Here is a 15612-nt window from a genome sequence, read left to right as displayed (position 1 = left end):
TGTCGGCGTAAGTCTCCACTAGGAGCCGCTGAGAAGCCCGGCGTCTGCATTTCATTCCCTTTTTCGGAGCCATGGGGGGATGCCTGGGCTGCCTCGTGTCCCTGCCTGCCGGCGAAGTTGCGGCATGAGGGGGGAGGTGCGTCTTCCCCTCTCATTGAGGCTGGCTGTGCTGGACGTGCGCGTCGCACCGGAAGTGACGCGTGCGTTCCATCGGCCGGAAGGGGAGGAGCTTAACATGGGGGCGCTGCGCGGCCCATTTGAAAAAGGGAACGCCGGCCAGCCAGCGTGGTGGTGAGTAGCAGCAGGAGATCGATCGGGACACAAGCGGCATCTACAGCCCTCAATTGGCCCCCCTTTACGCAGCATTATGATGCAAGAAGTAGGGGATGTACAACAGCGCACCGACGGACAGGAGCAGCTTTTGGAACCAAGCATGGTACTCCTGGGGGTAAGAGGGGTTAACCCCCACCATCTCCCTTTGGGGAGTTGTTGTTTTTATGGTCAGGTTAAGCTGATGGGTTGTTTTATTAAATGCAGGCTAAAGAGCACCCAAAGAAAGCTTCCCACAAAAGAGCTAAGGAGTGTGGAATTTGCAAGAGGAAGCTGGATCCATCTTACTCCAAGACATGTTGTCAACCATGTCTGGATAAGTTAGTGGCCGAGGAGTCGCCATCTTTATTACAGAGTATCCAGAATTTAGTAAAAAATGAAGTCTGTTCGTCAGTAGAGGAGCTTAAAAAATCTCTGCCTAGCTCATCCAGGCATAAGAGGCCCCAGGCGGTAGCGGAGGATGCTGTGGACTCTGGGTCTGAGGAAGGCGCTATTGCAGACTCGGATTCCTCTTCTGAGGATTTGACAGGGAAGCCGTTGTTTAGAGCAGAAGATACGGACCTGTTATTGAAGGCGGTTAGATCCACGATGGAGCTTGAGGAGGAAAAGGAGTCCAGGTCTAGACCAGAGCTAATGTTTGAGAGCCTAAAGCCTAAAAAGTCTAGGGTTTTCCCCATTCAGGACTGTATCAAGGATCTGATTAAACGTGAATGGGAGAAGCCCGATAAAAAATTCTTTATCCCTAGAGCGGTCAAGAGAAAGTACCCCTTTGATGATCAGGAAGTGTCAGCTTGGCAGGAGGTACCGAGGGTAGACGCTCCCGTAGCCAAGATAAATAAGAAGTCAGCTCTCCCATTTGAGGATCTAGGGTCCCTTAAAGATCCCATGGACAAAAGGGCTGATGCATACCTAAGGAAGAATTGGGAAGCTTCCACTTCTGCCTTTAAGCCAAATATAGCAACTACCTCGGTGGCTAGGTCATTAAAGCTCTGGTTGGAGGAATTAGAGTCTCATATAGAGAATAAGACTCCTAGGGATCAGCTGCTGGAGGCGATACCAACTATGTCCAGTGCAGTGGACTTTATCTCTGATGCCTCCGCTGACGCATTGAGGCTTTCCGCTAGGGCGGCTGCACTCTCCAATTCAGCCAGAAGGTCGTTATGGTTGAAAGGGTGGAAGGGCGATGTAGCTTCAAAATCTAAGCTTTGTGCCTTACCTTGCCAAGGGGGCTTTCTATTCGGATCAGCCTTAGATGACATTTTAGATAAGGCATCCGATAGGAAAAAAGGTTTTCCAGCACCGTCCTTTCCTAAACAGGGGAAGCCATTTCGGAGTAATGAAAGAAGGAAGGCTTTTGGGGATCAAAAGAAAAGGAGGGAGTGGAGATCTGATAAATCAAAAAGTGTGCTGTTTAAATCCAGACCTCAAACCTCAAGTTCCACTCAACAATGACGCCAGACCCCAAGTGGGCGGTCGTCTTTCTTTATTTTTTCCAGCCTGGCGAAATATTACCGCAAGCGCTTGGGTAAAGGATATTATAAAGGAAGGCTATCGCCTAGACTTCAAGAGACTACCGCCCAGGACTTTCAAAGTTACTTCATTAAGCCAAAATTCTCCAAAACAGGTGGCACTTTTGGAGGAAATAAACAGCCTCCTGGAAAAGGCAGTCCTTGTTCCAGTCCCAAAGGACGAGCAAGGAGAGGGATTTTATTCAACCCTATTTCTGGTCCCCAAGCCCAACGGAACGTTCAGACTGATTATAAATTTGAAGGGTCTCAACCAGTATCTGTCCTATCAGAAATTCAGGATGGAGTCCATCTCCTCCACGGTCCTCCATCTGTTCCCCAACTGTGTGATGGCCTCAATAGACATAAAAGATGCCTACTACCACGTGCCCATCCATCCCTTGTCCCAAAGATACCTGAGGGTGGCAGTGAAGATAGGGGAATCAATTGTTCATTTACAGTTCAGAGCTCTTCCTTTTGGGGTATCACAGGCGCCGAGGCTCTTCACAAAGCTGATGGCGGAGGTAATGGCAGAAGTAAGGAGGTCGGACATCATTATAGTCTCATACCTGGACGACCTTCTCTTGGTAGGGCAGTCCCCAGAGCAGCTGAAATCTCACATACAGAAGGTCCTGGGGATCCTGACGAGCCTGGGCTGGCTAATAAATTGGGACAAATCATCCCTGATTCCAACATCCAGATGTGTTTTCCTAGGCATCCTGTTAGACTCTCAGACTCAGAAATCTTATCTTCCAGCAGTCAAGAAAGAGGGGATTCAGCAAAAGATCAGGTCTTTCAGCAAGATCAAGGAAGTCCCCTTAAGAAAAGCGATGTCTATTCTGGGTCTGATGACGGCCTGTATTCCAGCAGTGAGGTGGGCCCAATTCAGGTCCAGAATACTGATCTGAGGGTATGGAAAGCCTTCCTTCGGTTTGCAGGTCCAGGCTTAGACTTGAACTCGCCCAACATCCCGTTAATTTTGAACTTTTTGCAGGAAGGCCTGAACAAAAAGCTTAAACCCAGCACTCTCAAGGTGCAGGTCTCGGCACTGAGTGTCCAGTTTGACTTTCGTTTGGCTACTCATCCTTGGGTCAAAAGGTTCATTAGGGGGTCCTCTAGACTTTGTCCTGTAGTTAGATCTAAGTCAGCCCCATGGGACCTTAACCTGGTTCTTTCTGCTCTAACCAAGGCTCCGTTCGAGCCTCTGGGGGACATCCCCTTAAAGATGCTGTCCTATAAGACTGTATTTTTAGTGGCCATTACATCTGCCAGACGTGTTGGAGAGCTGTCCTCTTTGTCCTCTTCCCCTCCATATACCCAGATTCTGGAGGATAGGATTGTTTTCAGACCAGACCCTGCGTTCCTGCCCAAAGTAGTGTCGGTGTTTCATAGGTCTCAGGAGATAGTTCTCCCTTCCTTTTGTCAGGACCCAAAGAATGAAGGAGAGAAATCCTTTCATACTTTAGATGTTAGAAGGTGTGTCTGTGAGTATTTAGAATCTACGAAGGACTTTAGAAAGACCCCGCAACTCTTTGTTCAATTTCAGGGTCAGAACAGGGGCTCCAAGGTTACAAGCCGTACCTTAGCCAGATGGATCAAGAGAGCGATAGGTTTGGCATATTCACTATCAGATTGTCAGGTCCCTTCAGATTTTTCAGCCCATTCCACCAGGGCAGTAGCCTCTTCCTGGGCAGAAAAAGGGTGCGCTACCATAGAACAGATCTGTAGGGCTGCAACGTGGAGTTCCCCCTCTACGTTTTACAAACACTACAGGTTGGACCTTTCATCTGTGCAGGATATGTCCTTTGGGAGAAAGGTGCTGCAGGCTGCAGTCCCTCCCTAATAGTTATCTAGTCTAGTCTCTCACAGGTGCTGTCATGGGGCGTAATGGAAATACTTCAATTACTCTTACCGGTAATATGTTTTCCATGAGCCCATGACAGCACCTACATAATTCCCTCCCTTAATTAAAAAAATAAATAAAAAAAATATATATATTATTTTTTTTTATATATAAAGAATAATGGGAAAAAAGAGAAGTCTACTCTTTAGTATGGTGCCAAAGAAGAGATATGCCTGGCATATATTTGGCGCAGAGTTTTTTTGTCTATTATGTTTTCTCGCCTATGTTGTTAGTTCTCACTATATATAGGTGCGTTGCTGGTCCCAGGAATCTTGTCAAATACTGAAGGTAGAAGGCACGGGACCAATTTAAAGATCTGGGAAGTTCCTGTTTCCTGTCCGGAGGGAGGAGGATCTCTCACAGGTGCTGTCATGGGCTCATGGAAAACATATTACCGGTAAGAGTAATTGAAGTATTTTTGTCACAAGTTAGTGGAATATTAGACTTTGTAAGAAAAAAAATAATAATCATTTTCCACTAACTTGTGCCAAAAAACAAAAACTTCTATGAACTCGCCATGCCACACACAGAATACACACAAGTTAGTGGAATATGAGACTTTTTGTAAGAAAAAAAAAAATCAATTTCCGCTAACTTATGACAAAAAATAAAAACTTCCATGAACGCACTATGCCCATCAGCGAATACCTTAGGGTGTCTACTTTCCGAAATGGGGTAATTTGTGGGGTGTTTCTACTGTCTGTGCATTGTAGAACCTCGGGGAAACATGACAGGTGCTCAGAAAGTCAGAGTGTGTGAATTATTTTTTTTGCACCATAGTTTGTAAACACTAACTTTTTTACCCAAACCAATAAATATACACTTATTTCATTTTTTATTTTTTTTATCAAAGACATGTAGAACAATACATTTAGAGAAAAATGTATATAGAAATGGAGTTTTATTGGAAAAATTTTACAACATAAAGTAAAAATGTCACTTTTTGCAAAAATTTCGGTCAATTTTGATATAAAAAAATGTAAAAATGTCAGCAGCAATGAAATACCACCAAATGAAAGTTCTATTAGTGAGAAGAAAAGGAGGTAAAATTCATTAGGGTGGTAAGTTGCATGACCGAGCAATAAACGGTGAAAGTAGTGTAGTGCAGAAGTGTAAAAAGTGGTCTGGTCATTAAGGAGGTTTAAGCTAGGGGAGCTGAGGTGGTTAAATATGGGGTAAGTCAGTCTAAGCCCTCTTTCACACTTGCGTTGTCCGGATCCGGTGTGTACTCCACTTGCCGGAATTACACGCCAGATCCGGAAAAACGCAAGTGAACTGAAAGCATTTGAAGACGGATCCGTCTTCAAAATGCGTTCAGTGTTACTATGGCAGCCAGGACGCTATTAAAGTCCTGGTTGCCATAGTAGTAGTGGGGAGCGAGGGAGCAGTATACTTACCGTCCGTGCGGCTCCCGGGGCGCTCCAGAATGACGTCAGAGCGCCCCATGCGCATGGATGACGTGCCATGCGATCACGTCATCCATGCGCGTGGGGCGCCCTGACGTCACTCTGGAGCGCCCCGGGAGCCGCATGGATGGTAAGTATGCTGCTCCCCCGCTCCCCACTACACTTTACAATGGCTGCCAGGACTTTAGCGTCCCGGCAGCCATGGTAACCACTCTAAAAAAGCTAAACGTTGGATCTGGCAATGCGCCGAAACAACGTTTAGCTTAAGGCCGGATCCGGATTAATGCCTTTCAAAGGGCATTAATTCCGGATCCGGCCTTGCGGCAAGTGTTCAGGATTTTTGGCCGGAGCAAAAAGCGCAGCATGCTGCGGTATTTTCTCCGGCCAAAAAACGTTCCGGTCCTGAACTGAAGACATCCTGATGCATCCTGAACGGATTTCTCTCCATTCAGAATGCATTAGGATAAAACGGATCAGGATTCTTCCGGCATAGAGCCCCGACGACGGAACTCTATGCCGGAAGAAAAGAACGCAGGTGTGAAAGAGCCCTAAAGGCTTCAAATATCTCACTTTGCATGTAATGAGTCTATCTCATATGTTAGTTTCACCTTTTAAGTTGGATTACTGAAATAGACGAACTTTTGCACGATATTCAAATTTTTCAAGTTTCACCTGTGCGCAGCTTTGAAATCAATAACTTTTTTTCCGTTATTTGCAGGGTTTGACACACAAAAACCAATTGCCCCCATTCAGAAGATAGGTCGTGATAGGGCATAAGTGTGTGGCAGTGATCTGACTGCTGGGGCACCTGCCAATCACAAAAAATTGTGCCCCATGTTCCCCAGTTTGAATGGAGCAGTGGTCACTCATGTCTTGTGATCAGCCCCCGCCAATCATCCCCCTATCCTTCCCTGTAAATAGAAGACAATTCTTTTTCAGTTTTTTTCAGTTTTTCAAAGTGCAACATAGATTTGCTTTTAAAATTGGATCTCCTTCTGTTTTTGTAGAGGGCTGGGCTAGAAGCTGCGGGGCGGGCTTGTGTGGCCTTTTTATTTTATTCTGATTTATTTTTTTTAAATCTTTATTTGTGTTTTATCACATTTTGCCCAAGACCTTTGGGGGACATTTGACCATATTGTATCATTATTATTTTTCCTTATTCTGGTGTTCTCCTATAACTAGGTGTGACATTTCTAGGGGGACTAGAGCCGTGTCCGTGCAGAGCTGATCTGGGTCTGCTAAATAAAGTCTCTGAGGCCGCAAATTATGGTGCACAACATTTTTGCACCATAATTTGCGGCTTTTTAAGCTTTTTGCCACTGTTATGAAATGGCAAAAAGGGGAGTGGCTTAAAGGGAGAGGCAGGGCTTAGTGCGGCATACTAAATTTACTGTAATTTACACCATAACCTGGTGTAAGTTATAGCTCAAGTTTACACCAGCACCTGCCACTTGGAGTGCCACAGATGCGATTTAGGGGCAGTTCACAACTTGTTTTTGCTGTGGCTCAAGCCAGTTTCTATACGTTTTTTTTTTTTTTCTGTTTACAAACGTATTCACATGACGTACAGCAAAAACCCAAAGACTATAATTGGGGAAGAGTGCATAGTTTTGATTCCGTTTGTCACTGCTTACATTTCTGTAACATAGCATACCACGCTAGTTAGTACGTTTCCATCCTCTAAACATATCCAGTGATTGGCTGCAGCAGTCACATGGGTAGGATATCACTGCAGGCAAACAAAAGATAGACCAGCAGTGCCGGAGCAGCGGAGATGTAGCAGGTGAGCAAGGGCTAAGTGTGAACACAGCACTATATAATATATGGCAGTGGTGGAAGGCAAGGAGAAAGGGCATAAACCAGGCTACTAATCCGCAGCCATTCCTAAATCTGCGGCATGCAGCTTTTGGATTTTTATAGCTCTAGAAGTGAATGTGGTTTGTTAACCCCGTTTACTTGCCCTGTATACTGCACAAACGGGCAATACGTGATCCCGGGGAAATGGTGAGAAGAAAGCCACACCGCTAAAACACTACTTGTAAAAATGAAGGTTTGGTTTTACTAATGGCAGTAATTTCTATAAAACTAGCTTTAGTCTTTACATTTGTGAGTTGTTCAAGAAACCTCCTTTGATGAAGGAGAATTTCAGCTATTAGTAATGGTTTAACAAGCATGACCTGTACATGAAGCATACCACAAGCATGTAGTCACAAGACGAGTAATGCTGCCATGAAGGCCATTATTGTTTGCTCTGGACATGTTTTAATAGATTGTAAGGCCTGTTGTTACGGACTTGGGTACGGACAATGCTTGTGGAACCAATGTGCCAAGTAACCAGTTTGACATAAGGCCAAACACCCCAAGGGTGTTATTCCAGTCGCGCCCCCGTATTCACCCTTTTAACCACTTCACGCCCACTGCCGTACATGTATGGCACTGGGCGGGTGTTTAAAGATGGCGCCCGCTCCTGAGCGCTCCCTATGGGAACTATAAAAAAAAGTTTTTAAAAAAATATATAAAAAAAGTTAAAAAAATAAATAAATAAAAATTCTAATCGCCCCCTTTTCCCAAAATAAAAATAAACTAACTAAAATCAATAAAAAAATGCACATCATGGGTGTTGTGATGTGCAAGAACACACATATTATAAAAATATGGTTCTTATACGGCAAACAGCAAAACAGAAAAAAACCGTCTAAATGGCTGATTCGCCGTTTTTGGTTGCTTCATTTTCTAAAAAAAATTCAATAAAAAGTGATCAAAAAGTCATACACACTCCAGAATGGTATCAATCAAAAGTTCCGATCGCCCCTTAACAAATGAGCCCCCAAACAGCTCCGTAGACATAATTACTAAAAAGTTTATAGGGGTCAAAATATGGCGACAAAAAAAATACATTTATTTTTTCACACTTTAATTTAATCAAAACCAAAGAAAAACTATACATACAGGGAGTGCAGAATTATTAGGCAAGTTGTATTTTTGAGGATTCATTTTATTATTGAACAACAACCATGTTCTCAATGAACCCAAAAAACTCATTAATATCAAAGCTGAATATTTTTGGAAGTAGTTTTTAGTTTGTTTTTAGTTTTAGCTATTTTAGGGGGATATCTGTGTGTGCAGGTGACTATTACTGTGCATAATTATTAGGCAACTTAACAAAAAACAAATATATACCCATTTCAATTATTTATTTTTACCAGTGAAACCAATATAACATCTCAACATTCAAAAATATACATTTCTGACATTCAAAAACAAAACAAAAACAAATCAGTGACCAATATAGCCACCTTTCTTTGCAAGGACACTCAAAAGCCTGCCATCCATGGATTCTGTCAGTGTTTTGATCTGTTCACCATCAACATTGCGTGCAGCAGCAACCACAGCCTCCCAGACACTGTTCAGAGAGGTGTACTGTTTTCCCTCCTTGTAAATCTCACATTTGATGATGGACCACAGGTTCTCAATGGGGTTCAGATCAGGTGAACAAGGAGGCCATGTCATTAGATTTTCTTCTTTTATACCCTTTCTTGCCAGCCACGCTGTGGAGTACTTGGACGCGTGTGATGGAGCATTGTCCTGCATGAAAATCATGTTTTTCTTGAAGGATGCAGACTTCTTCCTGTACCACTGCTTGAAGAAGGTGTCTTCCAGAAACTGGCAGTAGGACTGGGAGTTGAGCTTGACTCCATCCTCAACCCGAAAAAGGCCCCACAAGCTTATCTTTGATACCAGCACAAACCAGTACTCCACCTCCACCTTGCTGGCGTCTGAGTCGGACTGGAGCTCTCTGCCCTTTACCAATCCAGCCACGGGCCCATCCATCTGGCCCATCAAGACTCACTCTCATTTCATCAGTCCATAAAACCTTAGAAAAATCAGTCTTGAGATATTTCTTGGCCCTAGTCTTGACGTTTCAGCTTGTGTGTCTTGTTCAGTGGTGGTCGTCTTTCAGCCTTTCTTACCTTGGCCATGTCTCTGAGTATTGCACACCTTGTGCTTTTGGGCACTCCAGTGATGTTGCAGCTCTGAAATATGGCCAAACTGGTGGCAAGTGGCATCTTGGCAGCTGCACGCTTGACTTTTCTCAGTTCATGGGCAGTTATTTTGCGCCTTGGTTTTTCCACACGCTTCTTGCGACCCTGTTGACTATTTTGAATGAAACGCTCGATTGTTCGATGATCACGCTTCAGAAGCTTTGCAATTTTAAGAGTGCTGCATCCCTCTGCAAGATATCTCACTATTTTTGACTTTTCTGAGCCTGTCAAGTCCTTCTTTTGACCCATTTTGCCAAAGGAAAGGAAGTTGCCTAATAATTATGCACACCTGATATAGGGTGTTGATGTCATTAGACCACACCCCTTCTCATTACAGAGATGCACATCACCTAATATGCTTAATTGGTAGTAGGCTTTCGAGCCTATACAGCTTGGAGTAAGACAACATGCATAAAGAGGATGATGTGGTCAAAATACTCATTTGCCTAATAATTCTGCACTCCATGTATAAGGTATCTCTGGGTTCTTACTAACCTGTAGAATAACAGTAACTGGTCAGTTTTATTGTACATCGAACGTCATAAATAAATAAAATAAAAAACCGTTAAACTGTGGTGGAATAGCTTTTTTCTTGCAATTTCACCCCATTTGGAATATAATTTTTTTTTCCGCTTCCCACTACATCACATTCAATATTACATGGTGGAGTTGGAAAGTACAACTTGCCCCACAAACAATAAGCTCTCATATTGCTATGTGAAAATAAAAAGTTATGGCTCTGGGAAGGCAGGGAGCGCAAAACCAAAACACAAAAAAAAAAACTCCGGGGCTGAAAGGGTTTCTCAAACCCCCCTCCCCCACATGTCTAGCCCCTCACCAGTAATATACTTGCCCCGGCACCGCTCCTAGTCCCTGCACTGCCGCTGCTGCTTCTGCACACGGATAAGCCTTGTCATATATTAGGCGAATCCTCCAGCAGCGCAGAGGGAAACAAAAACCGGTGTAAAAAGCCAATCTTCGTAAATGACCTCCATTGCCGTAGGCTGAGGCTTTGCATCTCCAGCTGTCAAAAGACAGTGGGCAGTCATTAAGGAGTTAACCCTCTACCTCGCCTGCATAGAAAATAGTCCCTCACGTATGGTATATAATGTCCCCACCATTTCCTTCTCCACTGTCCAGAGAGAGATGTATCGATTTGCTCATCTCTAGTATATAGCTATGTCTCATCAGCAGGACTTCTTCAACCGTGGCAGGCTGTCCCTGCAGGGGAAGAAGTGCCCACTTGCCGCTAGATTGACAGGCTCAGACATTTAGCGTGCTCCTGACAATGTCCGGCCTTCCGCATCGCTCCGTTTAGCAGAGCAAAGGCAGAGCCTCAGTTCCGGAGCCGCCACTGCGCCAAATGTCCAGCCTTGTCAACCTAGCGGCAGGTGGGCGCTTTCTTCATCTGCATGAACAGCCCCCATAGGTGAAGAAGCACTGCTGCTGGCATAAATCGATTTGGCAGAAGTGATTCGCTCATCTCTAATATGTGCGTCTATGAATGAAAGGAGACTGGATCGCCTAGAGATCACTACTAGGGATGAGTGAATTGACTTTGGATGGTACATCTGAAGTCGATTTACTAACAACTTTGTTGTAATACTGTACGGAGTTCCCGTTCCGTACAGTATTAGAATGTATTGGCTCTGATGAACCAAAGTTATTACTTTGTGAAGTCGCGTGTGACCTCATATAATAAGTCCAGGAATTCATTATTACTGTAAAAAATCTTGATCCCGAACTCGGGTTCGGTTCCAAGTGGTACTTTCGAACCGAACCCGAGTTGGGTGCCAAGGTTTTTTCCAGTAATGATTAATTCCAGAAGTTATTACACGAAGTCTCACAAGACTTTGCAAAGTAATAACTTTGGTTCACCGGCGCCAATACATTCTAATACTGTACGGAACGGGAACTCCGTACAGTATTACAACAAAGTTTTTAGCGAATTGACTTTGGATGTACCATCCGAAGTAGACTTGCTTATCTCTAATCGCTATGCCAGCATAGAGAGGAGGTAGAGAGCAGGGAGGCTACTGAGCATGTCAGTCCACCACTGGATGGAGGGGAAGGTGGACCAGAAGAATAAGCAGCAGGGGGTGCTACCAAACTGGAAAGTTTAATGTAAATTGAAAAAGAAATTGGGGCTTGTGAAATTCACTGTCCATTGCTTAGAAATGCTTTTGGTGGAATAACCCTGATGTATCCCTTTCTCGGCTGGTATGTGTGAGGGTGTGGTCCGTCGGTTCACAGCTTGTCTGTTTTGATTTCTTTTTCCTCCTCTGGAGTACACCTGCCAACATTCCTGCTAAAAAATTTCTGACCGCACCTCCTCCGGGTGTAGCTTTCTCTGTGTCGGTTCCCCAAAATTGAGACAGTTCTTGACTTGCAGGTCTGTCAAGGATCCAGCTGACTGCACTATTTATTGCTTATACAGCAGTCTCGTTCTGCGTGCCCTTCTACAGCTTGTCCTCTGTTTGCTCCCTCCTATTTCTCTGAGGTTTTTCACCGTTTCTCTGCATGGCACATTTACTCACCCCTCCCCTTCTTACAACATCTGTATTAGTCCGCTCACTATTTCCATGCCTCCTAATCGTTTATGAAATGAATGTATGTGCATAATCTAGCTTTGGGTCCTGTTAGTCATATGTGTTGGCCCAGGAGCCTACATTTCCTGTAGCGGGTGTGGGCCTCCTCCGTGGATATCCCTGCTCCTGCACTTCTAGGCTTAGTACTTGATGTTTCTCTTGTTACTGTTGGAGCTGATGTTTCTATAGCAGGCATCCTCAAACTGCGGCCCTCCAGCTGTTGCAAAACTACAACTCCCACAATGCCCGAACAGCCTACAGCAGGGCATTGTGGGAGTTGTAGTTTTACAACAGCTGGAGGGCCGCAGTTTGAGGATGCCTGTTCTATAATATAGTGTGACCGTATGCTTGTCTGATAACGAGAGATCATACTGCTAGATTAGAGATTTGTGTTTGATGCGGCCGGTGGTTCAAAAGAAAAATTCACCTTAATGGGGTTGTCCAAGTTATTTTTATTGATGGCCTATCCTCAGGATAGGTCGTCAATATCAGAAAGGCGGGGGTGCCGGGTGTGGGACAGATGGCTGTTTTAAGAGAAGGCGCGTGCTGTGCCAGTGCTCCCTCCTCTTCATTGTTTACCTGCTCGCGGTCTCATCCGCAGTGGTGAGCAGGGTGTAAGTACACCTAAGTGGTCCTATTCACTTCAATAGGACGTCCATGTAGTGTTTCCACACCACACATGTGTTATGCCTTAAGCCTCATGCAGACGTCCGTGGAACGCGGTCCGTGAGATAACGGACTGGTATCCTGCTGAGTGCAGGAGCGCACGGTGTCAGTGGTTGCTATGACGCTGTGTGCTTAGTGCCGCCGCTGCTGTACAGTAATACACTCGTATGATCTATACAAGTGTATTACTGTACAGCAGCAGTGGCACGAAGCGCACGGCGTCATAGCAACCAATGACGCCGTGCGCCCCTGCAATGCTAGTCCGTTATCTCACGGACCGTGTTCCACGGACGTCTGCATGAGGCTTTATTCACACGTCAGTGATTGTGAGCCAAAACCAGGTGCGGCTCTAAGCACAGAACAGGTGCAGATCTTTCCCTTATACCTTATATCTGTGGCGGCTCCAATCCTGGTTGTGGCTCACAATCACTGATGGAAATCACTGACCGAACACTGACGTGTGAATGAGGCTTCACTTGTGGATTTGTCTCAGATCTTACTCTTTTCATTGCAGAGGGTGAAATGTGCACAAATAGTTGACATGCTGCGGTTTTCAATATCTGCGCTGCACATCAGTTTCTGTGTGGAAAGTTTCCGCACCATGTAGATGAGATTTTGAAAGTCTCAATTACTTAGCTGATACTGGATTACACGCATAATACGCACTGTGGGCCATTTTTCATTTGTGGTTGTTCTTGTGTCAGTTATACCAGTTTGCTGAGCAAAAAAGGCGCGTCACATTTTTAAATTGGTTCAGTCGTTTTGCTAAATAAGTACTGAGCGCTAGAGTCCACTTATTAGGGAGCATAAGCTGAGGAGTCCTCCTAGTCATGAGCTCTGGGCTGTCCCTGCCCCCTGATTGCTATAGGAAGAGAGCTGCTGGGGAACAGGTTGGCGTCAGGGACTCCTGAGCTTGTGGACTACACTGAGCGGACTCCCACATCCCTGCCGATAAGCTGTTCTGCAGTAGCTCCAGCACCAGAAGTCCAGCTCCATCCACCGCGAGGACTGAGCTGGTTAGTGCAGCACTGTTCCCATTCACTTCATCTGCCAGCGGTAAGCTTCTCAAGCAGCTGATTCATGCATAGTGTCGGACCCCCATTGATCAGATTTTGATAGCCTATCCTATTCATCAGTATAAAAGGACCAGAAAGCCTCTTTAAAGGGGTTCTGCAGTTTGTTTAAACTGATGATCTATCTTCTGGATAGATCATCAGCATCTGATCGGCGGGGGTCCGACATCTGGGACCCCCGCTGATCAGCTGTTTGAGAAGGCAGCGGCGCCACGGCCTTCTCACTGTTTACTACTGGCCCAGTGACATCACGACTTGTATCAACTTGCCTGGGCGCGGCTAAGCTCCGTTCACTTGAACCCGCCCAGGGCAGTGATACCAGTCGTGACGTTACTGGGACTGCATTAAACACTGAAAAGGCTGCGGCGCTGCTGGAGCACCGCTGCCTTCTCAAACAGCTGATCGGCGGGGGTCCCGGGTGTTGAACCCCCGCCGATCAGATGCTGATGATCTATCCAGGGGATAGACAAAAAAGGTCAAACAGGATGAGAGGTTAAAGCCCTACCTGAACGCTGCTCCAAAGCTGAGAATTAAACTATTGTGAGGGCGCAGTAACTAAGTAAAATATCACTTTTAATCATATTAAGGATAAAAAGGCCCCTACAGGCAAACAAACATGTAAGAAAAGGTAATATAGAAACCTGTGTGGTCAAAAAAATATAAAACCACAAAGGCTACTATAAGACCATCAGGTAGAAAGAGTAGCCACACAGTGCATAGCGCAAAGTAGAGCGCTCAGCTAGGTACCTACAGAAGGAATCCCATGAGAAGCTTGAATGTCACCGTGGGCACTGGTAATGGTCTAGCGAATGATATGTATCAAGTCAGGGAAGTGGGGGGTAATGGTATGGTGTATACACTGACCCGATTAGGTCCCAGGTCCCTACTTGTCCTAGTCCACCCTACTAATGTATCCTTGGAACGGGGTACAAAAAAAACCCTACAAGGGGTGGCCCCGACTGGAACTCTGGTCCTACGCTGGATGCCCTGTTGAGGCCCTAAACAGCGTTATACTAACCATATACCCATAAGGGGGATACAAATTATGGCTAAACAACTAAATTGAGCTTGTGGGAAAAACTATCCCAAGAAGCCCAATTAGGCTTGTAACAAAAAATATCCAGGGGGTAGATCATCAGTTTAAATAAACTGCAGAACCCCTTTAAGCAAAACTTGTAAATGTTACACGTAAATCTTTGCTCTTTCTGAGCTCAGCAGCCATGTGGGCCGTCTTATCAGTGACTAATAGCGTTTCCTGTATGTGTACACAGAGATGGCGGTCAGTCCCCGATAGGACTGCCCATCTGACTGCTGAGCTCAGAAGAAGCTGAAATTTAGATTAAAGGTGTTGTCATATCCCCATTTTTATCCAGACAGCCCCCCTGATAGGAGCATCGGGGCATTTTGTGCTCCAATATTCTTCTTTGCCCTATGTTACGCAGAGCAAAGGCTTTTATTATTATTATTATTTTTTTTGTTGGGGGGGGGGAGATCCGATGAAGTACTGGGCTCTCCATGGGTAAAACTAGGTGGAGGCTTCCGCCTAGCAGTCAGCCCGGGGCTCATATCGGGGGGGCTGTCTGGATGAAAATGTCCGGGTTCAGCCCTGAATCAGGACAACCCCTTTAATAAAATGTGAGTTCTGTTAAATATTTTCCTATAAAACTATATATTAAAGGGGTATTCCGGTTACCATAAATATGAATCTGGTTTAGACTAATTCATCATCAATAATGACCTAATATAATGTACATATCACATATTTACCGTTCAGTAGTTATAAAAGTACTTTTCTTCCTGTGCTTCCCACTGTGTTTCCTCATACATTACCATGGCATCGACCTGTAGCTCTGAGCCTTTGTTAGGTCGAGCATGCTCAGTGTACATGACTGGGCTGGAATATCAAGCAGCCAATCAATAAACATCAACACTCATGAACAAGCTTTCAGCCTTAAAGAGGACCTTTCACCAAAAAACATGTATAGAAACAGTAACAGTGCGGCCCCCAGTAATGTATTTCTGATTATTATTTTTTCAGAGGACCCCCCCCCTTTCGTCCACTGTGGTCTCCAATAGTTCTGGCGCCTCCTAGGCTAAT

General features: G+C 45.0%; 1 protein-coding gene across 1 annotated transcript in view; it reads left to right on the top strand.

Annotated features, from left to right (window-relative positions):
- The window catches only part of ATL3 (atlastin GTPase 3), a 90848-nt gene that overhangs the window by 9878 nt on the left and 65358 nt on the right, over positions 1-15612 (top strand). The window lies entirely within an intron of this gene.

This window comes from Bufo gargarizans, chromosome 10 (genome assembly GCF_014858855.1).
Source record: "Bufo gargarizans isolate SCDJY-AF-19 chromosome 10, ASM1485885v1, whole genome shotgun sequence".
Classification (NCBI taxonomy): Eukaryota; Metazoa; Chordata; class Amphibia; order Anura; family Bufonidae; genus Bufo; species Bufo gargarizans.
This window is presented reverse-complemented; position numbering and strand designations above follow the sequence as displayed.